At 33.7% G+C, this 23894-nt stretch overlaps 1 long non-coding RNA gene across 1 annotated transcript; it reads left to right on the top strand.

Annotated features, from left to right (window-relative positions):
• Positions 1-11056: 11056 nt before the first annotated feature.
• LOC127854161 (uncharacterized) lies at positions 11057-21390 on the top strand. Its single transcript, XR_008036945.1, has 2 exons — positions 11057-11545; positions 20280-21390. It is a non-coding gene; the product is annotated as an uncharacterized LOC127854161 (long non-coding RNA).
• Positions 21391-23894: the final 2504 nt, after the last annotated feature.

Here is a 23894-nt window from a genome sequence, read left to right as displayed (position 1 = left end):
ACAGAATTATGTGCCCTTTTTATACTTAGAAAATTGAAAATTTGGTTAAGTTTTGTGTGTAGGTCCACTTTTTTCCTAAAGTATCAAAGCTATTGCTTTCATACTTGCAACACTTACTAACTATCGTAAGGGGACTGTGCAGGCAAAGTTATGTAACTCTGACTGGCATTTTGACGGAATTATGGGTCCTTTATACTTTAAACTTCAAATACTTTCATGCTATCATGAGGGTACTGTACCTGGCAAGTTGAATTTTATCTTGACCTTTGAATGACCTTGACTCTCAATGTCAAATTATTTAATTTTGCTAAAATTGCCATAACTACTTCATTTATGATTAGATTCGATTGATACTTTGACAAAACAACTCTTACCTGACATACCACAATAGACTCCACCCAAACCATCCCCCACGCCCCCCCCCGATATCCCCCCCCCCCGAATCCCCTCTCAATCCCCCCATTATTATTTTTTTTAATTAAAGATCATCTAATAAATGGCCACAACACGCTCAAACTATACCCCCCACCCAAAAAATAATATTTTATGTCCCCGGTAGGGTGGCATATAGCAGTTGAACTGTCCGTCAGTATGTCAGTCAGTCTGTCCGTCCGTCCGAAAAAAAACTTTAACATTGGCCATAGTTTTTTCACTTTATAAGATAGCAACTTGATATTTGGCATGCATGTGTATCTCATGGACCTGAACATTTTGAGTGGTGAAAGGTGAAGGTCAATGTTATCCTTCAAGGTCAAATGTCAAATATATGGCGTCTGTCCGTCCGAAAACTTTAACATTGGCCATAACTTTTTTTAATATTGAAGATAGCAACTTGATATTTGGAATGCATGTGTATCTCATGAAGCTGCACATTTTGAGTGGTGGAAGTTCAAGGTCAAGGTCATCCTTCAAGGTAAAAAAAAAATTGTTCAAAGCGGCGTTCTCATGAAGCTGCACATTTTGAGTGGTGGAAGTTCAAGGTCAAGGTCATCCTTCAAGGTCAAGGTCATCCTTCAAAGTCAAAGGTAAAAAAAATTCAAAGCGGCATTCTCATGAAGCTGCACATTTTTAGTGGTGGAAGTTCAAGGTCAAGGTCATTCTTCAAGGTCAAGGTCATCCTTCAAGGTCAAAGGTAAAAAATAATAATTTCAAAGCGGCGTTATCATGAAGCTGCACATTTTAAGTGGTGGATGTTCAAGGCCAAGGTCATCCTTCAAGGTCAAGGTCATCCTTTCAGGTCAAAGGTAAAAAAATAATATTTCAAAGCGGCGTTCTCATAAAGCTGCACATTTTGAGTGGTGGAATTTCAAGGTCAAGGTCATCCTTCAAGGTCAAAGGTAAAAAAGAAAAAGAAAAATTCAAAGCGACGCAATAGGCGGCATTGTGTTTCTGACAAACACATCTCTTGTTTTTTTCAAACATGTTTAAAAAACACAAATATTTATTTTTATTATTTTATTTTTTAAATACCGTCCAACCATCCCACCCAAGAATCCCCCCCCCAAAAAAAAAAAAACTAATGTATTTTGTTTTTGCATTTTTTTTGCATTTTTGGAAGATGATGCAATAAATGACCACACCCCCACACTATACACCCCTTTCCACTCCACCCCTCCCTCCTTTGTGCTTGAAATTGAGATAGGTCCCTGAACCTTTAAAAAGCAAAATAGATGAGCGGTCTGCACCCGAAAGGCGGTGCTCTTGTTAGATTTCCGTTATGCCGGTAACACAAAGTTAATGAAACAGTGTAACGCACAACATTCAAACTTTCAGGCGCTGGTTTTCAATTGTATGAAGTTGTTCATGTGAGATTGTCATAACCATACGTTAAAAATTATAAAAGTTATGCTCTTTTTCAAATAAAGTATTTTATGAATTCGTGGTAATTTATATAAACGTTGAGCAAAATAAGCTATATGAAACCATACGACTCATTACGCTTTACATATGTATCGTTTAGTAGGAAATCTTTCACTATGTTATGACATGAGGGGTCGGGTGGTATTCTTCGTCACTATTGCGCCAGGCTCTGATAGGTACTGGGTCGTAGTGATTTCATTTGGAAGATGTTGATGAAAACGTTGCGGTTCGAAAAATCATTTCGATATTATTTTGTCGAGTCAAGTTCCTCCATCAAAGTGTTATTTTGGCAAAACAAAAACCAGACCAATGGCAAAGAACATATCAACCCGTGTTCAATGATTGTAAATCATAAGTAAAGAAGTGCATTCAACATAGGGATTGGCTAGCTGATTGTTGTAGAGAATCTCGCTTGTAACTAAGAGATGCCTAATGTGTGCTTTTAACAATTAATATGATCAGTAAATGCTAATCTGTTTACGATCTATATTTAAGACTTGATTTAGCCCGTTAACAGTGTATCAGTATCAGTGTAAAAATACTTATGTTATATTAAACAAAATCATATAAATCGTATTATTGAAATTTACATTTTAAAATATTGCATGTGAGAGGAATGAAGGACCGCCTTTATGGTTATAACCAACATTCACCCTCATATCAACCAATAGCATATTTACTGATTAAGAACGAAAACACCATTATGCAATCTTCATGAACTTTACACACGTGTAAATTTAACGTGCATAGTTTTCATGAAAACTTAATGTTAATTTTATCGTGTATAATATGTGAATACCATCTTATCCGTATAAACCTCGACGTTATGTGTGTTGTGATCGCATTGCACTGAATCGCCCCGAATACATATGGACTCCTTTTAGGCGATATCAAAATAAATCGATCCAAATTCATCTTGACCACATCAGGAGATATCAATCAATCGATGTTAATTTAAAAATGTACACGGTATCAGTCGCATCATAACTCATACGATATTATATTGTATTATCATAAATGTCGATAAGTTTGATGGGGCTGTGGGTGGTTTTTATCGTGGAATGTCGTCAACATGTACGAACATCAAGGGTATACGTAAACAAATATGGTTAATCCAGAATTGTCTTTTCTGCAATACGTTTCGTTTATTAGTGTTTGTTTTTGGTGATGGTATAGTCATAGTTTATTAATTTACATGCAATAAGCATTACCACTATGAAGCTGAATGCAACTGGGTATTATAAGAAATAAATCGTTGAAACTTTAATCATTACTTTACTTTACTTTAATCAACATGTTATTACCGCCACTGGCGTGTGCTGCAGTAGGGAAGTGACAATATTCGAATATGATTTTTAAGTGTTATGCCTTTTGGACATGGGTATCAGTCAGTATCATGATTATCAGCAGCAAGACACTTTAATCGTTTCTTAATTTATCAAATAAATGACGCGGAACGCCAGTTTTATTTAGGTGTGGTTATTTAATCAAAAGTATTGTATTTGTAGTAGTATATCTTTATTTAAGTGTTATCAATAGACACATATGGTGATTACAATACAAATAATTACAAAATGTCAAATGTATATTGCCATTCCATATTGGAACTGTAAGAGACAGTTAAGAATTCCACTTAATATATACAAATTACATACATTACGACTTTTATCAATTCAACAATTTTGCAAACAAAAATAAAATAGAAAGTTAAAAAGTTAAAACTGAAGAAACTTTGCTAATAAAATTAATTATGAACTGCCTTAAACAATGGTAAGATACTGAAGTATAGAAACAAGCACTATCGCGCATTGGTTGAAAAATGGATATAAGAAATCGTATATCACGTTGATTAGATCACCGTAAACCGTATTAGCAAAGTTGCTTCAGACGCAATAAAAAGGGGGAAAACTAAAACAATTATCACATTATATATAAAAATGAAAAGATTACTTACAAATGAAAAATACTCGCCTCTGTAGCATGAGAGATCAGGTTTTGGCACAGGCTCGTGTGCTATTAGAATTGGAAAACGGATAGTTATATTTTCAACATCATTTAGTGTTATGAACAACACATTTGTCTCTCAAACACGATTACACGAAGTTTATCTGATATCACAGTACACTGGACAATGATAATAATTGTATAATGAGGATGTATAAGGGTAACCTTGCACTGATATCAAACAGACTACAAACTTAAACTCCCGACTAGACGGTTTGCATAATATAGCTTACTTTGTGTTTAAACTAAATTTTTATGCACGTGCCGAAATCGATTCATACGTCCACAGTTAACCTTGCGCGTTAAACTTGTATGGTATACTTTTATTTTACGGACATTATTTAACACATAAACTCCTTAATTAGCCCCACAGAGAGAAGGCGCAGCTATAAGAGACAAGATGTTTATTTTTTTTTTTTCTCGAATATTTTGTTAACAGAAATATCGTTGAAGAAATATTCTTTAAAATATCTGTATATTGTATTAATAGCATACATGCGCGTGCATAAGAATAGCTTCACTCATACTCTTTAAGTCCGTGTTTTGATGTTGAACGTTCAATCATTTAGTAATAATTGTTTGCTTGATGCAAACCATAACCATGACCTAGTTGGAAACCGTGTCATGTTATTCAAAAACGAAACTACTTTCGTTTTGATGTTATTTGTTAAACAATATTGGAGTCGTTTTTCTCGGGATTATTTCCACAGGTAGGAAGTTTTCATCTAATCTAAATCATTTTAACATGTTGTCCCGATATTAGATCATAGAAATATGTAGAAATAGCCGTTGTTGATGTATTTCAAGCTTATAGATCTATTTAGGTTTATTTTCACAAGAAAATAAAAAATGTAATTGTGTTAATCGTATAAAACATATGTACGATCACTCGTACACCTAGTTTGTTGAACAATTTTCCATAGATACACAGCTACTTTGACAATTCAATATTTGTTGTATATGGATCCTTTGTGTTTGTATGCGTATAACTTACAAACCTACCCTCTAATCTTTTACAAATATGTATAATGTTTAAAAATAAGGCAATAAGGAACACTGATTTTTTATGGGTTAACTTTATTTTACGAAATAGTTTGCAAAAAAATCGTTGATTTTGAGTATTTATGTTACTTTAAGACATTGTACACTAAAACTGTGAATGTATTCTTCGATAAACACGGCATGTTTTTGCATTCGTAAATTGTTATTTCCTATCTGCATATGTATATTTGATTTGAGTAAGTTAATTCACGTGTTTGGTTTGTGATCAATACTGTGGTAAGTGTTAGGTTCGGAAGGCCCACACAGCGGTTAAAACCCCAAATAATTTGCATTGACCGTTCAAAGGCGTTGATCCCAGTTTTAATAAAACAAATTGTTTAAAGTTGGTGTGCTGTTAACACAATGTGGACAGGTTTTTTTTCCTGATAGAGTTTCTGGAGTTTAATTGTTCTCTATATTTCAGTTTTTATGGGAAATTGTTTTACGCCAGCTATGGAAATCATAAGAAATGACCACTACCAGCATTATTATTTTAGACAGTATTTTGGCCTGATACTTGACATGGGCAATTTTAAACTAGTCATGAGCAAAACAAAACAAGAAACTCCACCTCTAGCAGTTATTAAGTCAATATGCTGGTTTTAGACAACACCAATACCAGTATCATTATACGTTGGGGTAGTAGTTCTCATGGCAATTATTCTTACATAACAACGACATATATATAACACAACCACCACCAGCATCATTGTTTAGCCAATTTGCTGGTCTTACATTCTACAAGAGCATTTATTTTACACTAGCTACGATAAAAACAAAGAATCATCGAGAGCAACATTATTTAATCAATATGTTAGTCCACAGTTCTTAATTTCACGTTTTACAATCTGTTTACACTAACCGGAAGAGGAAATAACACAACTACAATTGCAATGAAAGCTATTATTGAAGTGAATACGAAGTTCACTTCCATAGTTCGCACTAACAACAACATGTCTTCATATAATATTATCAATATTTATTCAGTTCGGTTATTAATAAAACACAATCGTTATTCTGATAAAAAATCAAATGAATAACAAACGAATATATATATATAAAAGATTCTAACACGGCACGTGACTTGTTTTCTATAGACAAAGGAGGAAATCAAGCGTGGGTTATTCTGCAATAACTTACAGGCGGAGCTTAATGTTTCGAAAATAGTTCCGAATACATAAAGAAAATATTGCGGTAAAATGCACGTGCTAATACCCGCTCTAAAAGAAATGTAATAAATGTAGCATGTATATAAGTGTAATGAAACAACTAATTGTATATTTGGTGATTATTGGCATAACCGCGCCTACAAAAAATGTTATTTGTTAGGAAACGTAATTCAGAAAACATTTCTAGCATGTCAGCTTTTCAGTAGCATCAATAAACGTGACGCCATTAAGTTTCTACGATTGTTGTTTTCAATGAAAGTGACGTCATTTGCAAAATATTTGTAAATGAAAACGACGTCATATGTTTGTACAATTCAATGACGTCACTTATTAGTGAACTTTGTACTAAGAAGGGCGGAGTATTGAAAAATATAGTTCACGTCCTAAAACTTGAATCAAATCAATTAGAATCGTGTTAGAATCGAAATAATATTTTTCTATGATGGTTAGTTGTCGAATAACCCACAGTAAGTTGTATAGATGCGTGTTATCAAATCACTCGTGCTTCGCACTCGTGATTTAATTCCTACGCATCTATACTCCTTACTGTGGGTTATTCGACAACAAACCATGATAGAAAAATATTATTTCTTAAAGGGGCCTTTTCACAGATTTTGGCATTTTTTTAACTTATTCATTAAATGCTTTATATTGATAAATGTAAACATTGGATCGTAAAAGCTCCAGTAAAAAATCAAGAAAAAAAATAAAAAAAGGAAAAGAACATTGCCCGGAGCAGGTTTCGAACCAGTGACCCCCTGGAGTCCTGCCAGAGTCCTGAAGTAAAAACGCTTTAGCCTACTGAGCTATTCCGCCGAGTACACATTCATGACGTATTTTATACCTTATATAAGCAATCTTCGTAGTTTCACAAAATTTAACGACAAAAACAGAACTCTCCAAATTATTCAATCGTTTCGCGTTGCAACGCTTTATAATTTTTAGGTTTTAAAATCGTCAAAAGATGCATATAATGGCTATATTAGAGCATGGTTAATGTTCCGTATTACTGTTTCCTCACAAATATCATAACTAAAACGAAAACTTACGAATCTGAAACAACTTTTTTCAATTTTGTCAATTTACCAAAGCGTGAAAAGATCCCTTTAAATAAATCATAGTGTACAATAAGCACTGTTGATGGTAGAAGATGTTGCTCAGTTAAGTGATTAAAGTTATAAAAAAATACCGAGAAGTATATACAAATTCATTTCCGAATGTGTGTTCCAAAATTTCATTGAGATTCAGTCTGATTCTGCAGGTAGAATTCGTACTTTAGATTTACTGGTAAATACCTTGTTTAAATTGGAAATTGAACAAAAAACGTATTTAAAAGTTAAATAAGCAATGTAAGCAATGAACTCACATATATATGAAAAAATACATTCTGCTGTTAAGGGGACTTGTTTGTTACTGTGGATGAGTCAGGGTGAAAGTTGAGATATATTATATAAAGGTTTTAATCAGAAGACCATGCTTCTGTAGATTATACATTGTGCATGTTGCATTAACCCAATCGCACCCATCCCAACTCTTCAAAAACGAATTATTGGATGCATAAATAAACAATCCTAATATAATATGTCACAAGTCAAGTTGCAACTAGCATATAGAGATATTATTTTGGAAGTTATAATTACAGTCACAATCATCAAGTCGTATTTTGGGTTCTACAACAGTTAATTTCTTTTTGGAAAAAATATGTCCAAACGTTTATTAGTTTGTGAATCCATGAAATCAACTTATTATCTGAATGTTTATGTCTTTGAGAATTTTAAAACGAAATGACTGACTTTGATAATATTGCTGTTTTTTATGATGTTGACATGAATGTCGACATATCCACCATTTTAAATTTTGATACGTTTTTGAAGAAAGAGGTTGAACACATCTGAAACATGAACTTGATTCTACATTTAGGACGATAATTTTCCATAGTTTTATGGCAGCGGTTTGCACCGTTTATTTTTATGAGGAGGTACACATTGTCTAATAATGTCTGCAGCACACTGAATTAGATCCGGTACATGTAACTGGGCTGTTATTGAGTTGTGAGGAATCGTTGTTGAGTCCAGCGCCGCGGTCTCCCTCTCGCTCTGAATGAATTGCTGTAGGAATGTGAAATTCTGATTCGCCATGACAAGATGCCTCACGGACGACTTGGATGCTTACTTCCGCTATTTTCACGTACTCACCACACCTTACATTCGACTCACCCACGAGATAAACGAGTTCGAAATGTATTTCTGAACTTTTTGTCAGCAGTTTGTTGAGTGCTCGTCGTGTTCTTCTTTTTTTATTATCCACACCTGTCTGAGAAAATTTTAGGTCACTTAGTTTAATGTGTGTTAATATGTAGAGCTACCAGAACTATATAATCATTTACTTACCATGTCTAGGCTTGTGAACAAATACGTTCAGGATTCTTAGGTACAGTGTCTTCTTGTTTAATAAATTAATTGGAAATTCAACTTATCCATTTAAGACAACTTTTAACTAGAAGTTGATGTCTCATAAATTTGAATGTAATGCCCCATAGCTTTAGGTCAGTGTAATATGTACATCAGATAAATTAGATGTTTTCCGCTACAATAATAATATTAATTTAACACCTTTAAATATTTTATACTAGGGACCGATTGGTGAATCTTCTTTGGCACTTATCGTAAATATAAATATGGTTGACAGTTACTTAACAACAATAATGTGTTTTTCGTTTTGCATTTGGCGTGTAATTCAAGTAGTTAAGTGATCCAGGCTTACCGATAAGAAATTGGTAAATTCGATTATATACTGATGAAGGTAATACTTTTCAATTTAACTGAATTGATGCAATCTTCATCCAAACGTATTGTCAAATATGAGTTAAAAACAAAACCTTGTTTGTACAGCACATGGTTATATTCAATCTTCGATCTTGCATAGAAGACAAATTCATTATTTTATGAACAATTGTTCAATTGTTTGTTTTGGTTTAGAGAATATGCATGTTGCTTCTTAGCTTACTGTATGATTTAGTTGATTTTATAAACCAGTGTCTTAAAAGTATAACATGTATTACATGTCCTCCACTTTAATCGTAATGACGTAGAAGTAAAATGTGGGTTAGATAAATACGACGCGTTTATATCAGCCATCGCACTATTTATAACAATACAGCAGTGTTTATAGCTCAGCTTTTTCTTGTCTTGTTCTGCCCGGTTTAACTAAAGTACGTAGTAAGTGGGTTCAAGGTAGCAATCACGAGAACTTTCGTATTACTCATTAAAATTTGAATACAATTGAAACGTGATCTATCAGTCGTGGTCACTTTACCTAATTTACATGATAAAATCGTTGTTAAAGGATTATTGTGAAAAACAATACAAATGCTATGCTCTTTAAAGGGATCTTTTCACGCTTTGGTAAATTTACAAAATTGAAAAAAGTTGTTTCAGATTCGCAAATTTTCGTTTTAGTTATGATATTTGTGAGGAAACAGTAATACTGAACATTTACCATGGTCTAATATAGCCATTATATGCATCTTTTGACGATTTTAAAACCTAAAAATTATAAAGCGTTGCAACGCGAAACGATTGAATAATTTGGAGAGTTCTGTTTTTGTCGTTAAATTTTGTGAAACTACGACGATTGCTTATATAATGTATAAAATACGTCAAGTATGTGTACTCGGCGGAATAGCTCAGTAGGCTAAAGCGTTTTTACTTCTGGACTCTGGCAGGACTCCAGGGGTCACTGGTTCGAAACCTGCTCCGGGCAATGTTCTTTTCCTTTTTTTAATTTTATTCTTGATTTTTTACTGGAGCTTTTACGATCCAATGTTTACATTTATCAATATAAAGCATTTAATGAATAAGTTAAAAATTGCCAAAATCTGTGAAAAGGCCCCTTTAAGAATTAAGAACACAAAGATATTAATAAAACATACCCGCTCTGCTGATGAGGCGCAGTGCTGCTCTATGTTGACCTTTGACATTTTCTGTACAGTAATACTAATCCTACAACCAGGATGAAAGCAATCGTTGCTAGCGTCAGCAAGATTACAACTGTCTCAGGCAGCATCTCGAATATTTACTTTTCTAAAATATTTAAAAGAAACGTGATGTTAGTATCTTACGAATAGTACAAATCCATCCGTCAAAAAGCGTATTCAAAATAACAAATATTTACATTAAATGTTTTAAATCCATGAATAATATCCATATTTTTATTATACAAATATAACACATCTTTTCATGTGTTGTCTAACGCGGTTGTATCTTACTCTAACGCGTTAAAGATTTGTATCGCATGTTACCTGAATGAAAGAGTACCGGGAAATGAAGACCGTATGCTGATAACATACTGTGTCGCGTTTTCATTCCACCAAGTCATATATATATAAGCCAATGCGAACATGTTTATAAATAATACTCGGTTATTGTGAAATACCTCAAGCTTGAATGCTCTCTTTCATAAAATATGCACGCAACATGCTGTACCAAGTCCCTAAACTTCAGTGTATACGGCGGATTGAAATTGTCACCCACGTTTGTTCATGTTTTTTACACCTAATATGTCTAAAAGCCTAAATATATAAATAAACTTGGTGCTACTGACGGAATTTAACATGAACTGTACACAGCAAAAATCTTACAAACAGCATATGTTAAACTCGCTGTTAAAATACGTTTTCCACACAGTTTATGCTCTCTTGATACAAAATTGCATGTACAGCTCCGTCCGTTTATATTATAAAATTTGGTAACATCTAAATAATGTGTTCATTCATTACATATTTTATACTATTTTACTTGAACTTCGATGTTAAAAAAAAACAACACGTAGTAACTGATTAATGCAAATACACATAGTCATAGCAAATAATACTTGTATATGGGCCGTAGTCTGGGAAAACGGGGCTAAATGCGTGCGAGTAAATGTCATCCCAGATTAGCCTCTGCATTAAGAACAGGCTAACAATTTTCCATCTATATTGGATTTTCATTAATAAAATACTTCATTTAAGCGAAAAATACCATAAACGCGGAAAGTGTCGTCCCTGATAAGCCTGTGCGGCATGCACAGACTAATCTGAGAGGACACTTTGCGCAAATGCAGTAAGCCCATTTTCCCAGAACGGGGTTCATATAACAGCCAGGTTTAACATTTTAGGCGCCAGAAGCAAAGTCTGATACCAATCATCCTAGAAAAGGGGGTACTAGTTCCCAGAATTCTCCGCTTTCTAGCCGCCTGCGATTTCACAAAGACAGATATGATCGATAGGATCTGGGAAGACCTGGAGTCGGCCATAAAAGCGCCCATGGAACCGGAAACTTTCTTCGAACCGGAAGACGAGGAGAATCCATTCCGTCCTGATTTGAACATTAATTTTACTGATTGGCGTCCACTGGACGAGATTCGAACGATTCCACATGTCCACATGGAGGACAATGCCAGTGAACAAACTATTATGGAATATGAAACCGGTATGAAATTTTAACTTTCATCAAAAAGAAACGTTTTAAACCTATAAACTTGTTTACTAACTCATGTATATACCAGTAATACAGTCCAGTGGCCTGCATATACTTTGATTTAAACTACACGAGGAATACATGCACGGGTGACCACTATCAAATTTTAAATCTACGGAAGCGTATAAGGGATATCATTGCTTAACAAGTTCGCAGCTATTTCAGTTCTAGTTAAGGAGCAGCAAATTTTCCAAACAGTGCATATAAATAGCACTTGATCCACATAATAAAGATACCCGACGGAATGGCATTTCTAAATTCAGTGATCGCGGTCATCACAGAGTTCATCGTTATAATCCACATTTTAAATAACGGTAGCCAAATACAGAGCGATTATATTGACTTGAAATTGGATCCAACGTCATATATTATAGATCGTCGATTTGTATCGCATGTTACCTGAATGAAAGAGTACCGGGAAATGAAGACCGTATGCTGATAACATACTGTGTCGCGTTTTCATTCCACCAAGTCATATATATAAGCCAATGCGAACATGTTTATAAATAATACTCGGTTATTGTGAAATACCTCAAGCTTGTATGTCTCATGCAATATTGCAATGTTTACTCAGGTCAATGAACTCACTTAACAACTATGTATTACATGTAAGCCGATGTTCAGCATAAACAACATTTTGCAAAGAGTAACCCATGCCTTAAATTAGTAGTACTATTGCAAAACATTCGATTATTCAGATACTATTTTATTGAATAAATATATGTTACCTGGACCGAATGCTCTCTGAAATAAACAAGGAAGTACTTTGGCATGGTAGACGAGTTATGCAACAATACAAACATGTTGAACAAAATTAATAACGCATTTATAAACTTGATTGAGGCTAGCTGTTTACAACTAAACGGATGGTTAGGAGTGATACTCATATCAGATCTCAATATTGCGTGCAACTTGTTTGATCTACTGACACCATATTTGTATTGAATGCGCAGACATTAAGTTAATGATGCTCAAAACATGTTCTATGTGGGTCATCAGTTTGACAACCGTCTGTCATGCCGTCCAAGGACAAAACGATCAGTGAACACCCAAACCGCTTCGTTCAAGTATAGATTATATCACAGTTGATGTTCGATATTGTAACAAAAAATCATAATGCGGCGGTGATATTGTTACAATAAGATAGACACTGACGATTTTCTCGAACGAATATAAACACATGCGTTTGGGATGTCACTGAGGTTAAAACAAACTGTGCAAAATGTTTCATATGTCTCTGTGGGACTCAAAAGCAATCTTCACCTTTTGACGTGGCTCCTTTAATTCTACTTCTAAAGACTGCTAAAAAAAATGTGATGTATTCCTCAGCACCAAAATATTTAAAAAAAAATTGATTGAAAGTGCAGAACAATAAGAAATGATTATAATTCAGATCAATCAAATTGTATTATTAATTCTTTATTATGATATATTCATGTCTTAACGTAAATTTTATGCATATCTTGATAAATATATCTTGCTTATTAAGCTGTAGAAAAACGTATGTGCAACCGAAGCTTCCGTTTTTAGTGTAGTTTTGGCAAGAATGGTTCTTATTTATAAAATGAATGCATCTACAATAAAACATTAGAGTAAGTTGTTTAAGTGTTTAGTACATTCTTACAAATAGTATACATTTTGTAGTTAAAACGTCTGCCCTCTTTGTATTTGAACGATGTATACTTATAAAATAGCACAACAATGTAAAATTATTTTTTTTCCAAGGAACTAAATATTAATGCAAATAAATGCATACGTGCTCATGACCGTACAACTTTATTAATATCAATTACCCAAAAAGATATTTTTCTTTTTACCAAAACGCTGCATTCCATGAGAAAGTAAACACACGTGCAATATTGTTCTTTTACGCCAGGGAACTCAGTACGTATGCACATTAATTCATACGTTTACAGGACCGTACACATTTATTTTCTAACAATTTTCCAAATAAAGTCATAGTTCTGCGCGAATCATGACGATGTCGGCTTGTACGCGTCGATAACGAAATGACATACTTGTTTAGCGATGGGCCCTTCTTCGAAGATAAACCCCCAACCGATGAGTCGTCCGTTATTGGATTGAATCCGTTCCTTCTTTTCATTAATGTGTTAAAAATGCAGCTTATATAACCTTTGTGTTGTAGTTATCAGAATTATATGTCGCAAACATATTTGGATGCGTGATCTAAATTTGGTTTATTACATTTACTTCTTAGGTATGAAATAATTTTACTTACAGGTAATTTACTTGAATGACATCCATAATATTTTTAAACAAATAAATAGCCCCATAATTGGGCCGATATAGAACCTGCTTTGATTTATTTGATAAACATATAGTATCACGCATTAATTTATAATTATACAAAGTATTACATATAAACATATGCTTGCTTTTATATAAACACAGTACTTTTTTCTGTAGTTCTTGTTGTTAGAACATGAACACCGTGGCTACTTACATGATTATTTATGCTCTAGCCATAAAATGTAAAATATTTGAATGCATTAATTCTAGCGATTATACAGTCAAGTAATATTTTAAAACTTCTCATTACAACATCGTACAATACCTGTAAATCTGAGTAAAACGAACGACGTACCTAAGTTAACAGTATTATTATCACATCGCTATTTGACTTAAACATACATGAGCCTAACCATATCGTTATAAATGTAATGCTGTTTATATAGCAATGAACCGTAAAGTTATTGGACATGATTAGGGATCGACAATTATTTTTTATTAAAACTTCTTGAAACTGTATCTTCAATGCATTCTTCTTGAAATCGAGATTAACAGGGACTGTTTCACAGATATTCGTAATTTTGAAAAATCTCAGTAAATAAATTAATTCTCCACGCTGTAATATTTGGAATAGTTTTAAGTAATACAAAAAAAAGATCAAACAAATGTAACGGAACGGGGTTCAAATTTGGGCCTATAGAGGCAAAAGCTAATGCGCTACCACTACACCGCGCAGATTATTTTACCTTGGTGGTAGTGTAAACGTTATATCGATACTACGCTTTTTTATATATAAATTATCTATTTTTTCTATTAATTATCGCTGAAAAGCATACTATTTTCTCGATTTCGATTGGTGATTATCAATAAGCGAAAGTATATAGTAAACTTTTTTCATATTCAGGAGTGTCACTTTGCTTGTTTGAATACAATCAACAATTATTTTATGAATCTATGACACTTAATTTCAAACATGGTTTACATCCCTTTTATAAAAAGTATGCTGAGATCATTGAATGGTATGTGTTACATAAAAATAGTTCGACATGGCTTAGTTGCTTTTGTTGTAAATCATGATGAGCCTCAGAAAATATCCATAGACAACTTACCAAAGCTAGTAAGTTCCAACACCTGGTCAACATTTTTTTCCCATAGCTCGATACTATTAAAGCGTCAATATTGTTGTCATTTTAAACGACTGGAAAATGGTACGTACAGAACTTCCCCGAACATATAACAAATCAATAAATACAGAGTAATTGGAACTTTACGGACTCAACAATTAAAAATATAAACAAAGTAAATAATTTAAATATAACACTTCAAATCAGAGATTGGTACCGTATAAGAGGCTAATTCTTAAAAATGAAAATAAAAATATAACAATTTTAATCGGAAATTATTTAAGTCCTATAGGCTTATACTTAACAAATACAATAATCATTGTTTTGAACGATGTTACAATGTAAACGTGTACCGAATAAAAGAAACTATTCCGGTCAAAGATCCATGTAAAATATAAAATATCAAGCTAACATCGTAAGAAATTATGTTTTCATATTATACACTGTTAAACAGTCTTTATCAGCCAAACAGGCAGTTTTGACCAAAGGCAAACATCAGTGAGATCGCATGAACACTATTTATTGATCTGAATTGGCTTGAAAAAAATAAAGCCTTTTCTTGACTTTACTTGTCATGTTTTATAATTATGGTTTTATGACACTAGAATGCGATTTTTGTTGCAAATATAAAGTACACAGGCGAGTCCGATTTCAGAGCATATTGTCTTATTATATTATTTGTTCTTTCAACAAATTCTCGTCATAAAGAAATAAGTTCAATAAAAAACCTAATAATTAAAAGTGCTTCAACCTGTGCTTGACATTGTTTGATACATCTTTAAACGTCTTTTATCGCAGCCTATGGGTTTTTATGGCATTTATTAATAGTGACAGAAATATTTAGAGTTTCTAAATGTATACTTCTTTTCAAGACAACATTGATCTAGTTTAAAGCCGTGTGAAGTATGTCTAATTTAAACAATTTAACCTGTCATTAGAATAGCCTTGTTCGTGCTATCAGGTTTATGTTATTGTTTAAACTATCTAGTGGAACATGATATGATATTGACTGCTTATTCATGGTTGTAATGAATCACGTACTTTGTTACATAAACGTAACTTTTGGGTACACGTAGCTCTTCATGTGTATGTTGACAATGGCTAATAGTACCAACATATCATGCTGCATTTCATGACGATTTTTAATGATTATTATATTCATATTTAAAGCTGCTCACCAAAGAAATTCGGATAAAATTATGTCAGTAATGTTATGTCCAATTATTTATGATACATTCATATAAATAAGCAACAAGTCACAAAAATGGAAAGCAGTATAAAAAAATACGCGTTAAATAATCAAATTACAACTCATATGAATATTTCTTAGCATAATAATTTTTACAATTCATCGTTAACTGTTCCTCATATCATACTCCTAACACAAAACTAGATTTAAGTCATTTACACAGACATTCATATCAACGGCAGGTATATTGCTAGTACCTTTTCCACTAGATGTACACAACGATCAGTGTGTAAAGTCCAGGCTTTCATCACATCAAGCGTGTGTCTGAATGACTGAATGACACCTTGCCAAAATATTCTGTTCCAAAATACAACTGACCCTTTTCCTGGCCTTTCCGATTTACCGACGCAGAAACATGTGTCATTGACATTTCACCCGACTATTTTATTTGTATTCGATACGTTTATAATGTTAACTTGATTGTCAAATTTATATATACAATTTAATTTTTCTGTCTCTAAAAACATGTACAGTTTAAACTCGTAACATTGAAGACGCAATTATAATAGGTCGCAAACAATTTCGTTAAAACCGCACAGTCAAAGACTTAGTTGTGTGTATCAAATATCCTGGTCATAATAAACCAAGTGATATAGATCCATTGCAATCAAATCGAATGTTTATCATGTATGCTTTAATTGTTCATTTTCCTTAAATAATTTCACTATTGACTGTAAACAGTGTACGGGAGCCCGTATACAAAGATGGCATGTCATTCTGTTGTGGTGAGATGTTATTTAGTCGACCGTCGCGAAAATCGTTTACGTCTGATTGAATTGCTGGGTCATTCTGTGAATCTGTATCTCCATCCCCGGTGGTCTCACGGGAGACGTTATCGGTTACTTCGATCACTGACTCACTTGGCCTGACAATTGACTCATCCACGGATTGGGCGAGTTTTGAATTTGTTTCTGAATATGGTCCTGATTTCGCCGAATGCTCGTCAGGATCTTCTTCGTTAATTGTTCCCACTTGTCTGGAACATAGTAGCTCACTCATTTTATATAAGTAAATATGGTAAGGTATCAGGAATAAAATAATCATTGATTTAGCAGGCTTTTGTACAAATTATATTATTTCAGTATACATATTAATTTGTACGCAAATTTTTAATGTAGTTATGCTGCGTGTTCAATAGAATGAAATCGGAACTTATTGCTCTCCTATAACATAAATGGAAACCTAAATATCCACGTTTTTCGCATGAAAATTTACACTTTGACAAAATATTTGATGTCTAATAACTGTGAATGTTATCCCAAATCCCATAGCTTTATGTTGTTTTGGTATACACGTCAGAAACATTTAAAGAAAACAGATTACCACTGAGTTCCAATAACAACAATTACTTACTGGTACTTGCAATATTTCCAGCGAACCCACAGCACTAATACCGAAACAATCAAACAAACGACAACAAGCGTTGTTAGGGAGAGCACCAAGTATAGTTGTATTTTTTGGTTCGCATCTTTCACTCTTCTCGCATAATCTACTGTACCTGTAACATAAAATACTCTTCGTGCTTGTGATTTGTTTGTTTTTTTTGCTTGTTTAGCATTTTCTCTTGATAAGATAATAAATATCTTTAAGAACAATCCACGGTTTACTCTACTACTTGAACTTCAATGTAAACGTGTGCATAAGGCACTTGAAACACGTCTCGTATATTGTTCACATAGTATATCATACAAATAGTGTATATTCTGGCGGATTTTAAGTCCCGAAGTTTTAATCGAACTAAGACAGTTGTGTCGGTATATATATTGTATACAAAACCAACCGCATTTAGATCTTTCGCGAATTCAAGCTTCCCAATCGCGTATAGCGGTTTGGTGAAGTAAATATATCTAAGTAAGAGTTATATAATTATCAAAGAAAGAAGGACACATGTAGAAATATTGGTGATTTAAAAGTGCTGAATATCATTTAAGTTTGATATGTTTTATTGTTAAGAGCACGTTATTAGCGTTTCGTTAACTTCGTCTCTTAATATCCTTATTATTCCATAAATAATAATGATACACATACTGTAATTAAAAAACGTTATTTTGTAGTCTTTTTCTATAACGAGACGCTGCCATGTCAGGTTCATAGCTACTTGCGACTGAATCCATATTTGCTTTTCCTTCTCTATAGCCTTGTCTGTAACAGAATGCAAACCTTCAAAGAACACTATAACCAACAATTTCTAAATATTGATTTTACACTTGCTATGAATTCCAATGCATTCAACAGTGTTCTTTTAAATCTTGGCTTATTATCTGGGGGATTTCGTATTCGTTCGAAACGGCTTCAATTATGTTAACTTTTTGAACGATGAAGATAATTCTAATCAATTACAAGAAATTGTACCTATGCAATACAAGACGCAGCCCTGTCTGCTGTTCACGGGGTCACAGGGGTCACTGACCAACGCCAGCTTTTCACACGAATAGCAGTCTGAGTCCTGCTCGGAACGAATTTCCGGTGGACGAATACAGGATTCGTACCCAATATTTTCACACCATGTCGTTCCACATCGGATAGCAGCCGGGGCAGATAATGTCAACTGAAAATGGCATAATAATGTAAACACTGTAAACTTCATCCTATGACTTCGACACATAATAGACAAGCAAAGTACTATATATTTAATAACACCAAAAAATCCTTTGGAAATTTCTGCTTGTTAAAACAACCTAAATTATGTCATCGTTATTTTGTATGAAAAGTCATTAAAAGTTGTTTATTTTTACTAAGATAAATAACGTTGTAAATAAAATACTAACGTTGACATTAATAAATTGTCATCAAAGGTTAAACATATCTTTTCAATGTAAATTGAAACAGAAACTAGCCATAAACAAAACAAGCTGTTCGGTTATTGGAATTTCCAAAGGAGTTTTCGCTATTATATCATTTGGCGTATTCCGTAGCAATAAGGTACAGCAAATAAAGCTATTTGTTTAAAGACATCAATAGTTATGTTAAAGCGCTTTAAAATCGGTATAATTACCTGTATGCCTTTAAATAAATAAGAATTTAGAATATTTGGTATATGGGCAATACAAGTAGAAACACGACTGTGTGAATCCCATCGGAGTTTCCATCTTTTTGAATCTCCAAATGTCAGCAGTCATTCAAAACCTTTCGTTTACATATTAATCGTTAATTCAACTTTCAGTGATTTAACATTCAGAATAATTAAAATTTACATTTAGACATATAAACGTAAAGTCATATACTATTTAAACAAATATTATTTACATCTGAATACTATGTAAATAGAAATTCATTAAACGTCTGTTTGTTGAAACATGATTACTTTGACGTAATACTCATATGAATGAAAGTACATATACGTCTAGTTGTCTCATCATTGAGAGAGTTGGCCGCTGATTGAAGTTATGTCACTTTATCATATGGATTAGTATCGGGGAGGATGTGGCACTCTCGTAGTAATGTAAGTCTATGTACACTCAGTTTTTGACAGGAGGCGACGGCATGAATGTCGGTGTCTATTACTATGAAACCACAGTGTCTTCAAGGATGTCAGGGATTTTGTACCCACTAGCACACGCACAGCTGTCAAGGCTCCGTTTTTTCAAGGGGTGTCCTCGCCGCGGCCCAGAGGCGAGCAGCCCTGATGTAGGGGTGAACTACGCTAAATTGCACAAATTTTGGATCCCTTGATACGTGTCCTGCCCATTGCTCCGTGTTATATGGGTGTATTTGCTATACGTTTCCACGTAAGTTAAGGAGAAATCACAGTAGATTCACAATACACTGTATAACAGTTCATATGGTTATACTTTTCCATTAATGCATATATGTGTGGCATAAACACTCTCTGTGATTATTTGCCTCTGATATTAAATAACGCTCGTCTATACTCAAATACGTGTTACGTACGGTATTTAGTGTTCATAGAGCACAGTTTATGAAAGAAAATCAGTTTTCTTGCGTCGACTTTAGCAATCATTGGTAGCCAACCGATAAGGCTTAATGACATGTCAGTTCTTGTGCGAGTTGGCAGATTTTGATACATTTTTGCCGTAAATCTGATGAATCTCTTTTGTTTAAGGATATCATAGTTCGTCAGTGATGACCAGAGTTCCGATCCGTACAAAGCTATGGGAATGGATATCTCTTCCACGAGATCGTCCATTGAAGTGTCAATAAGCGTTTTAATTGTTGAAATCGTTCATTTTAGGTAAATAAAGGCAGGCTTTATTTGCGTGGGATCTACATTAAGACATACCGCTCTTTGTTGCTCTCCCTGCTTAATTAATCAACTCACCTGTGAGTAATGATTTTTAATGTGAACTATTATCTTAGTCTATTTCCGGCGTCGTGCGTATTGTGTCGTGTGTCGTCCGGCGTAAACTTTAATCTCATACCACTCTAGAGGCTACATGTTTCGTTTATTCTTTATCAAACTAAGTATGTTTATATTTATGTGTATTTCAAATAGTTTATTTTCTGATATAACTTGGGCCGAATAACTTTTAAACGTTGTATCCGAAAAATGGACATACTTTGGTAAGCACGCTGATTTTGAGCCAGAAACACTATTGCTTTTCATTTTGTATACCTTCATGTCTCTAACAGTGGGCACACTTTGGCCCGCAAGCCACTATGTTAAATTTGCATCTTTACATCATATTCGTTTTAGCGTGAATATAATAATAATCAAAGCGCTGAAGACACTGAAGTTGTTCGCTATTGCATAATTTAAGACGCAACTCATTTTTCAAATTAATCGCAAGTTTGAAATGAACACACCCTATTCAAATTTATTAAGAGTGTGTCATAACGCACGGGTCGAGATGTGTGTGCACTTTTTATCATCCTATTTATTTTATAGAGATAACTTAGACAAAATAACTAAAACATGGCCTTTTTTGGACGTTCTGAAAGCATAGAAAGCATGATGAAAATGGTAATGAGAACTGAATATAAAGACACTTTGCAATCGCCATCATTTTAAATGAATATTGTTGGAATATCGAATACCTATCTCACTAAGAATATTATTTCATGATGAAAATTCCCTGTACACAACTTTTAATTTTTGACACCATATACAAATTCAAAATATACAATAAGATAATTGATGAAAATAAATAAAAAATAAATCTGCGAGCAATACTTTTTACTCACGAATTAGGTAATCATAAAGACAGCTCTGTTGACCCGTACTTTGTTGTTTATTCATTACTTGTTACCATAGCAGTTCACACGGTGTCAACATCTCTGACCTAAACATAGGTATAGAGCACTAATGCGCTTTTTCGGCGTAGCTGTTTTACCCAGCTTTGCACCTTAAACGACTTTTTACATAACGCCAGCAGACACGCGTGAATATTTTCGAATATCTCATAGGCTGATTCGAGATAAAACCTCAGAACTTTGGCTACATCACCGTGTCGGTGCTCAGCGCAAAGGATGTAGCACTGTTCAGTGTAAGGAAATCCGGACTACTCTCTGTATGTTCAAACGATACAAATTGTGGCCCAGTTACAATTACGCGTTAAACCTATCTCGCAGAATTTCAAGGTCAGTACTCGTTCACTAAATCGTCCGGGGAATATATAATTGACTATCGGTAAACACAGTTTTGCTTTCAAGATGAGAAAACAAACATTACCGAAATAGTATAGTGTCACGATAAGAGGAAAAGCGTTTAATTATCCAACCACACTGTTTGTCGTACTCGGTCAGCACGTCTGGAAATCGTTCCTGAACGCATGGATAGGCTGCCCTTATTTACAAGTTTGCTATTTTGAATTCAATTTTGTTTCAAAAATCATTGTTCTAAAATTTGCCATTTACAATTCGCAATTAGATTTTTAATGACCCTCGTCATGCGAAAATGAGTCTTATTCCATATGCGCCAATCATATATATAGCCCATTCAGCCAGCGCATCTCTCAGTCTGGTCAGGAGATACATAATGAGACCATAACACATTGAGTGATTTTATAGCGAACAGCATCGCCTTTTACCAGACTGCGCAAAGGCACATATTGGGTTTAAAATACGCTTGCCGAAACGCATAAGACCCATTTTCGCATGACGCGGCTATGAAAGTGTGATTTAAATGTGTCGAAAGAAAACTGCGTTTAAATCAAATATTAACGTACGGTATATTTCGATAGTGAAGAAATATACTCATAACAAGGCATGTGGTGACACATATGATGTGAACTCCCATATAATCTTCTTACACTAATTTGTGGTTTTACAATGATAACACACATTTCATGCGGTGAAAATGCGACTTACATATCACAAACAATAAACTCACAAAAAATAAACACAATAGTTAAACTTTTGTTTTCAGTTTGGTTATTAAGAAACGTAAATTGCAAACTTTAAAGCAGCATTTACGCCGACTACCTTTTTAAAAGATATTTCTTGTTATATTAAGTTGTTTTTTAATATTCGGTTTTAGCGATTATAAAGCATTTTTGAGGTTGTCTTTAGTTTTACTGTAGTAATTGGTGAACGCATGTTCAACGTTTTATAAAATCTGTGAATATAAATTGAGAACTGTGAATATAAACAAGCTTAACCTTCTACTATTACGTTGTTAGCACCCGTAAATACAAAAGATCGCCGCTATCTGTTGAGAACAAAAGAACGGTTCCCAGAAATATTAAATTTAACCCCGCTGTAGAAGCATGAACGAGATTACGAAACAGATAATTCTTGTTATATTTAATTGTTTTTTTATATTCGGGTTAAGCGATTATGAACCAGTTTTGTTGTTGTCTATCGTATCCCTGAAGTTATTGTTGAACTCACGTTCAACGTTTTATAAATAGAGTATATGAACAAGAGTAACCTTATACTATTGCGTTGTTTTCCCGAATCTATTAATAGCCTCGGATTATGAATGACCTGTACTACGTCATTAAGACGCAGCAGATAGTGGACTATTTTAATCATTCATAAATAATTTCTTCCGCGACACGTATAATACAAACATTGTTTGTTGATTCTTTTCTATATAAGCTCCGTTCAAAAATATTCCATTTAACACGATATTCACATACTGTTTCCATTTGTGAATGAATATAGTTGGAGAACTCAAACCTCTTGCATAAACTAAACAACTCTTTATCGCGCAGATACGGCAGGTGTGGCGGGTAGTAGGCTTTCCGTAGATAAAACCGAACTAACTTGAAATTTACAGTAACAACATTAGCTGTTCGCTACGCGAACAACTAAAAACCAAGCTGTTTAGAAAAACACGGTTTACATGTCGGATACCACGGTATCATCAATAACAACAACAACAGAATCATGCTTGATTCACATCAAATATCTTATTATTCTGGAATTGTTTTGAATAAATATTGATTGGCAAAAGGTATTTATAATAAAAACTTTATTTTTGAAAGCCATATTTTTTCTAGTTTTGTTTGCTGTTATTTGATTTTTCAGGATCAAAAATACAATACATGTTGCTAAACGTAAAAGGTTCATAGGTTTCTCAAAGAATTGTATTTACTAAAAAAAAATTCCTCAAAACAATATTTAGTTATGTTGCATAAAAGTTGCAGATTCATTTCCTCTGATGGCATATCTAATTTAAGGCATACTTATTTATATTCACTGGTCACGCTCAAGGTTATCTTGTGCATAATATCAATAACATAAATTTGATAAAAACCATTATATTTTAATATAA

This window comes from Dreissena polymorpha, chromosome 12 (genome assembly GCF_020536995.1).
Source record: "Dreissena polymorpha isolate Duluth1 chromosome 12, UMN_Dpol_1.0, whole genome shotgun sequence".
Lineage (NCBI taxonomy): Eukaryota > Metazoa > Mollusca > Bivalvia > Myida > Dreissenidae > Dreissena > Dreissena polymorpha.
The sequence above is the reverse complement of the archived record's forward strand: the minus strand, read 5'-3'. Positions and strand labels throughout refer to the sequence as shown.